Source organism: Cupressus sempervirens, chromosome 6 (genome assembly GCF_028749045.1).
Source record: "Cupressus sempervirens isolate cs-2001-9-10 chromosome 6, ASM2874904v1, whole genome shotgun sequence".
Classification (NCBI taxonomy): Eukaryota; Viridiplantae; Streptophyta; class Pinopsida; order Cupressales; family Cupressaceae; genus Cupressus; species Cupressus sempervirens.
Genome location: NC_143123.1, coordinates 456,526,174 through 456,533,209, shown reverse-complemented (window position 1 = coordinate 456,533,209; position 7,036 = coordinate 456,526,174). Strand labels below are relative to the sequence as shown.

Genomic DNA, 7,036 nt, shown 5'->3' with positions numbered 1-7,036 from the left:
CATTGCCAAAATGACACGTGTTAGCTTGTAAAGATTTAAGAAAGAATACTAATGCCTATAATGCATATATATTTAAAAGTTATTTAGAATAATAAGAAAATCATTTTATAAAAATTATTTTAATTTTGAACATTCTACAAATTAAAATGGCAAGTTGAATTCTTATACATCTTACACGTACCATTCTATAATGGCCAAACTACCCACTAAACATATCTTTAACTCTAATTCCATATAGAAAACTATATTTTGTATAGGAAAAAACCTAATTGCCTTTGAAATGCAAGTTTATCTCCAATTCGTATATCTAAAAAATCTGGACTTCCATTTCAATTAAAAAAATTTGAATTCAGATGGACGGTAAAAATGCCTGAATTTCTCGAATATGAACGTTGCGGGTGAGAAACTCCCTATTTAATAGGAATTCCATGAATTTTTATTGACCTGTTTTCTTTTGATTTCTTCTTTTATTTCTCTTTAGATTTGTGTATTTTTTTCAGGGTTTTGTACAGCGTGCACGCTGGAATTGTCTGCGATGTTTTGATTTTTTCTTTGATTTCTTCTTTCTGTCTGTGATGTTTGTGATGTCTTTTCATCAATGATTTCTTAATTGTGCTTTCATTTTGGTTAATTTGTCTGTGATTTTTTGTTCTTGTTTTTTTTGTGATTGGTTCGCGATTTGGCCGAACAAAGGCAGAGGCAGAGAAAATGGAGGATAGATGAAGATGCAGAGCACCAGCGGTGAGAAACAAGGAAGTAGAGTGGCTGCTGAGAGGGTGATGAAAAGGGTGGAGATGAGGTGGTTTTCAGCAATGGCTTCCAAGGAATCCATTGAGTTGTGGTGGGGTGTTCTTTTTGTAGGTAAGTTTGCTAAAAAAAAAATGCTCTACACTTGAAGCTGTAAACCCTAGTTTATTTTTTTCTTTCAATTTTATATATCTTTTTCTGTACAATGATGCCATCGTGTCTATTGCTGTAAGATGTTGCTGTAAGATGATTTTATAATATGTCCTCATATTATTTGTTGTAAGATGATTAATAACATGATTACAATAGAAACAATCTGGTATCCTGACTGGGGAATTCTCACCTTGTCCTGCACCAAAGTCATAAGCGTCAAAAACCCTTGACCTCATTCTCCTCTACAAACAACGATATTAGCATTAGGAAGACCTGTCCATCTCATTTTTTGTAAGTACCAAGCCCATATAATTCATTTTTAAGTAGAGGAATCCATATCATTTCAAAATCTTGGCCTTCAGATTTGAGTTCTTTATACATCTGCTCCAACTTCATATATTCAGGCGTATTTAGATCACTAATGAAGATGCCCACCACTTTGCCCTTGAGCTGATCCTTTGGCACCTGAAACACGCGTATTACATCATATTAGGTGAATTGCAAATGTGTTTAATATTCATTTTGAAAGCAACCAGAAGTTTTGATGGCTGGTGGATACATGGGTCATGCATGAAACTCAAATGTTTTTAAATCAATAGTTGCTAAACCCTTACATGGGTCATGCATAGGAAACTCAAATGCTTTTTAATCAATAGTTGCTAAACCCTTAACAAACAAATCTTTGTAATTTTAGTTTCTAGTTTTTATTTTATATCCATCATTTAACAGCACATTGCCTTCTCAAAATTCTGAATATACCAGAAAGATTTGACTATCTTTATTACGTTTGACTATCTTTTTTTTTTTAAAACTTCTACTAGTTTTGGTTTTTAAGTATATTGAAACCAAAAAGGCAAAAGCCTATTTGTGATATGGCGTGGAGCTAACTAAAGGATTTTATTACTTCTGTCCACGGCTACAGGTAGCCTTTATTTTTCAAAATTTCAGTATGCTAGCAAGATTGCTCTATTTTTCAGTTTATATTTTGCTCATTACCTTTTTCTACTAAGAGGAAATGCCAATGCATTCTTGAATCCATTAGAGCCTCTTAACTGTCTTGAATGATACATTAGAATATTTTAATAGTCGTTTTTGCATGGCACCAATATTTACAGTGTTCTGTTCTTTTTCCCTTCCAGTCTCCTTTGAGATCCCTTCAAACGGGCTGAAATACTGTGAAAATGTTGATAATTAAAGCTGAATCAGCATGTTAAAACTTGATAGTATGGTAACTGTCAACTGGAATTCTTGTTTTGCAATCATTTTCATTTTATTATCCATACCATACTACTCGGTAACTCATGCTGTCATTTATCTATGGTCTACTTTAGGGATGCAACATACATTTTCAGAGTAATATCATACCTGGATTGAGCTAGATTGGATAATTCATTGATATTCAACCAACTCGGATTAAAAACTATTGAAGTCATATTTATGGGTTCTAGATTATTTTCAGCTCTAGATTGCCCTTTCCATACTTATTTTACTCTTTCCAGTCATATGATTCATTGAATATATCATTTTGCCTTAGATCTATGATTTCTATATTATAGATGAAAGTAATGTCTCCGTCATTTTATTATTATTATATGACAAACCTACCTGGTTCAATTTACTGTCGGTGAGGTGATCTGCATTATTTTCCTTCAATATTTGAATAAAATCTGTAAGTCTACTTTCATTGAGCAGGCGAGCTGTTTCAAAAGATTTTCCTGAAAGTATAGATTCTATGAACTCTCCAATCTTATTGCAAAATATTTCTTCCTTATATGAGCTCTCCGAGCTCTGGACGACCTTTCCTGAAATGTCATGTTTATCATCCATCACTACATTCGTCATGCAATAGGCAAGTTTGTTGTCATCTGTGTTAACTCCAGAAGTAATATTAGGCCTCTTTCATCATGATCATTCATGGTATTGAAAATTTGAAGCCCTTAATAATTCTCAATTCAGGAATTTATTTTGAGGAATGTTTTAATTTCTTATTCCTGCATTGTGGCAGTCCTTGCTTTGTGTGTTCCCATTTTAGCAGTCAGTTTAGTGTGATTATTCTATTTTATCTGTTTGCATTTCTCAGCTGTGGTATTTGTCAACCAGTTTGTTCGGCAGATGATGAATATTCCAACCTCCAATGATTCATCTTGGATTGGGGTCATGTACATAGAGCAACAACTCACTTTCTGTGTATGGATGAATGTAAAGGATTGCTTTCAATAACAAAACACTAAGATATCACTGTGGGTAAGTAAAATCAGAAACCCGTAGACATGCATGAAGTGTGTTAAGAGGTGGTCTTGACTGTTGTCAAACAACAGAAAGATAATGAGTGATAAGTTTCTATGGAACGAGTTCTTTGACCCAACTTAACAACATGATGAATGTGGTATACTTGCTGAACTGTATAAACCTAGGCTGAGATGACTTTTTATTTAGTAGTTGCCTCATTAAAACAGGGTGTGAACATTCTACCATGCTATTGCGGGTGTAGATTGTTATTTGAGTGTGTTAAAACTAGTTAAATGCTGGTTGAATACCTTCAGCTGTATATGTATGCAAATTGTGCTTAAATTGACTGAAGGTGAGCATCTAGAGAGGTAATATCAATTGTGGATTTCAATGATTTAGAGACAGAGGATGTGCTCAAATTTGGCACACTGAATTTTCTGGGCTTCATTAAGAGTATAAGGAGTGAAGTAGAAGTGTTCAATATTGAAAGATATCTTGAAGAAAAGAATGAGACTGTAGAGCGGGGAGAGTAATTAGGAATTTGTTGCATCTTAGGCTGAGTGGATTTTGGGGATAATAAGATTGACCAGAGTATATACCAATTCAGGAATTTATTTTGAGGAATATTTTAATTTTTCATGCTATTGAAAACATGGCTCCATTGAACCCTAGGAAGCCCATAGGAATTCCAAGCATACTTCCTCTGTCATATGAAATACATGTGTTTGGTATGTTGGCATCTCTTGGTCTGAAACTATCATATGCATTCTTTTAGAGAAGCATAAAGGACAGTTGTGTTCTCTGTCACTATCTCTTGCTTCAATTTAATGAGCAAATGAGGTTTGCTTAAAGTTCTTTTGAGACCATCTCTGTGCTTGTTGGCCAATTTTTCCGAGACAAGATTTTTTTGGCATTGATAGAAATTCGTGCTTGAGGAAGTATTTTGCAGTCTTCTTGAACAATGTTTGGCCATGCCTAATGTTTTTCTCATGTTTTTTTTTAAGAAACACGAGTAGATGCAAGAACAAGTGAAGTAGTATGTTTCTGGACACCATTTCTTATTTCATTATAAAGATAACTGATATTTAACTATGCCAATAGTTGTTAAATTTATTAAGACTCATAAAATTATTGTAAATACTGATTGATGTACATCATTTTTAAAACTTAATTCCAATTGTATCTTTCTTGTACTATTACTTGTGCCATCATGTTTTTGTTTCATGTTTTGGTCTTGTATGTAAAAACATTAAAATCGGTGCCCTCACCTCCTTAAAAGGTTGCACATCAATTGGCTCATATCTTGCCTCTTAGGGTGCCATTGGTAACATAACTTTTCCCATGACATCAGCAAGAGTTTACCACTGTCCATTCCAATTGTAGGCATAATGTGAGAATTGGCAATCAGTAATTGTACTAAATTCAGTCAAAAGTTGCAATAGACAACTTGCATGAGGATGGAGATATTTGTTAAATGCCTTCCTTCACTGCCCCTATGATAAACAAATTTTCCTGATGTATCGATAAATGCATATAACCTTTCCCAGATCGTTTTTTAAGGTTAGAGTAGTGTAACTTTAATTTATGCTTTTGGTTTAGATTCTCAATTATGATCAAGCTTTTTAAGAAATGAGAATATGGAAGGTTTTAGCGATGAGCAATTTGATAGCTCAATTCTGAGCATTTTGATATTTCTGTTAACAGGACATTTTCAATTTATCTTAGAAATAAGATTGGCTGTCAAAACTGTGATCAGCTTGATGGTCCAATGATGCTTGAGTTTTTTTTTACTATGTTCTTCAAATCTTTCCGAGTGAATCTCATCAGAGCATTTAGGAATCTAATTTTTGATGAAAATTAGGGGTTAAACATGTCTGGTAAGCTTTGCTTGTTGCTAAATTGTCGACTTATGATTGCCTTTTGTGACAGTTCATCCTTAAGAGGTAAAAGTCAAATATAGACACTTTTTTCTACAGTCCCAAGTTTTTAACTGTCTATTGGTATACTGTTAAACACCATGACGAGAAATACCATCCAATTTCTGAACTGCTCTACAATATTGTTGTTGTCTCCTTCAAACTGTACTACTTCCAAACTGAGCCTTCCATGCTGTTCTTTCTTACTGCTCACATAAATTATATGATAATGATACTCGTACTGTTGTTTCTAATCATCTTGTATATTATATGATAATGATAGGCATAATGTTGTTTCTAATCATCATGATATGCTTTCTACAGCATGTGACAGTGTTATCTTTATATTCAGTGGCCAATTTTAACTTGATTTTACATTTCCAGGAATGTATGTTTTCATTTTTTAATGACTCCTGTTTGATTTTATTTTCTTGCAGAGACTTTGAAAAATATGCGAGAACAGGGAAGTCTAGGTTTGTAATTTCCTTTTTTCTTTTATAACTCTATTTTTTTAATCTGAAAATTATTGACATGTTCAGGTCAATGGGTTCCAACATATTTCCCCTTGTTAGAATTTGAATGTCGGACTGATAGTCAAGAGAATTTGTAGCCATCAGGATTGCACATGGGTTATCATAATATGGGGAAGCTGAAATCATTGAAGTTGATGTGCTTGGTAAGGATTTGGCAAGAATAATTTAAAAAAGTAGACTGGGTATGTACAAAATGTCTGATGTTATAGATTGTTTTGGCGACAGCCATTTTAGTCTATTTCTGATATTGACTTTGGGTTTATTTTTATTTTCTTGCAGAAAAGACTCTGAAAAATATGCTAGAATAAGGAGGGAGTCTAGGTTTGTGATTTCTTTGTTTCTTTAATATTCTATTTCTTTTAATTCTCTGTTCCGTAGTTCTGAAAATTATTGACTTGTTCAGGCCATGACTGATAATCAAGAGAATTTTATAGCTATCAGGATTGCACATGGGTTATCATAATATGGGAGAAGCTGAAATCATTAAAGTTGACATGCTTGGTGAGGTTTTGACAAGAAGAAAAAATAAATAGACTTGGTATGTACAAATCCTGATTCTATAGCCTGCTTTGATGACTATTTTCTTTAATGTTATCCCTTTTTTGTCTATTTTGAAAGAAATGAAATGCTTTGGAGAACGGTGACCCATACAAGACTAGAATTCTGTCCAAAGCTAAACGTAAATGGCAGAGATTCATGAAAATATACTACAAATAGTGGAAATCAAATACTATATACTGTTTTTATAAAAATATTGAGAGTATTACATTGTCTCCAAACTCAGTTTTTACTAGATGCAATTAATTAATCTACTTCAGATTGCATTAGGACTCATAATGTTGTCAAATTCAATACTGATGATATTTTGTGGTGACTGATTTATTTCTAAATTGATAATGACTTGGTGACGGCAGGTTTACACACAATTCAAGCAGAAAATGCAAGCTCACAGCAATCCTGGCAAGGATCACAAAGAACTAGGCATCTTTTTCAGTTGGCTGTGTGAATTAAGAGTAGTAAAGGAGATGGGGTTGGTCCCTTGTCATTTTTCAATGATGTTCTTGTCAATTGTATTGACCGAGTAGCCTTGTAACATATAAAAATACAATGTTTAAATAAAAAGAAGTGTTTTTGGAAGGGGTTAAAACCCCCTTCTAAATACTGAAAGGAATGGTTGTTGGCCATGGCCATTCCTTAAGGTCTTTTTTTGACAACTTAAAGAATGGTCAATAGGCCAAGACCATTCTTTAAGGTATGTCTCTTGTGTCCCCTAGCATTTTATCTTTACCTTTTTTGAGTGATAAATTTATTTATAAAATAAATAAGATTTTCAAAATAAAAATAAAAATAAACACACGTCATTGCACTCAAAAAAATGACTTTCATTTAAGAAGAAAGTTGTAAAAGAAATTTATAGACATAATTGACATATGACATAAAGCATGCCACCATAATGAT

The 7,036-nt window shown here is 33.2% G+C and overlaps 1 long non-coding RNA gene across 5 annotated transcripts; it reads left to right on the top strand.

The window, feature by feature from the left end:
- The first annotated feature begins 243 nt into the window (after window positions 1-243).
- Window positions 244-6,833, top strand: LOC149553048 (uncharacterized). 5 transcript variants are annotated; one of them, XR_016353390.1, is made up of 7 exons: window positions 244-398; window positions 694-861; window positions 5,483-5,518; window positions 5,656-5,721; window positions 5,858-5,899; window positions 5,982-6,116; window positions 6,493-6,833. It is a non-coding gene; the product is annotated as an uncharacterized LOC149553048 (long non-coding RNA). The 5 variants fall into 5 exon arrangements; XR_016353391.1 differs by having other exon boundaries at window positions 248-398; window positions 698-861; XR_016353389.1 differs by lacking the exon at window positions 244-398 and having other exon boundaries at window positions 405-861; window positions 6,013-6,116.
- Window positions 6,834-7,036: the final 203 nt, after the last annotated feature.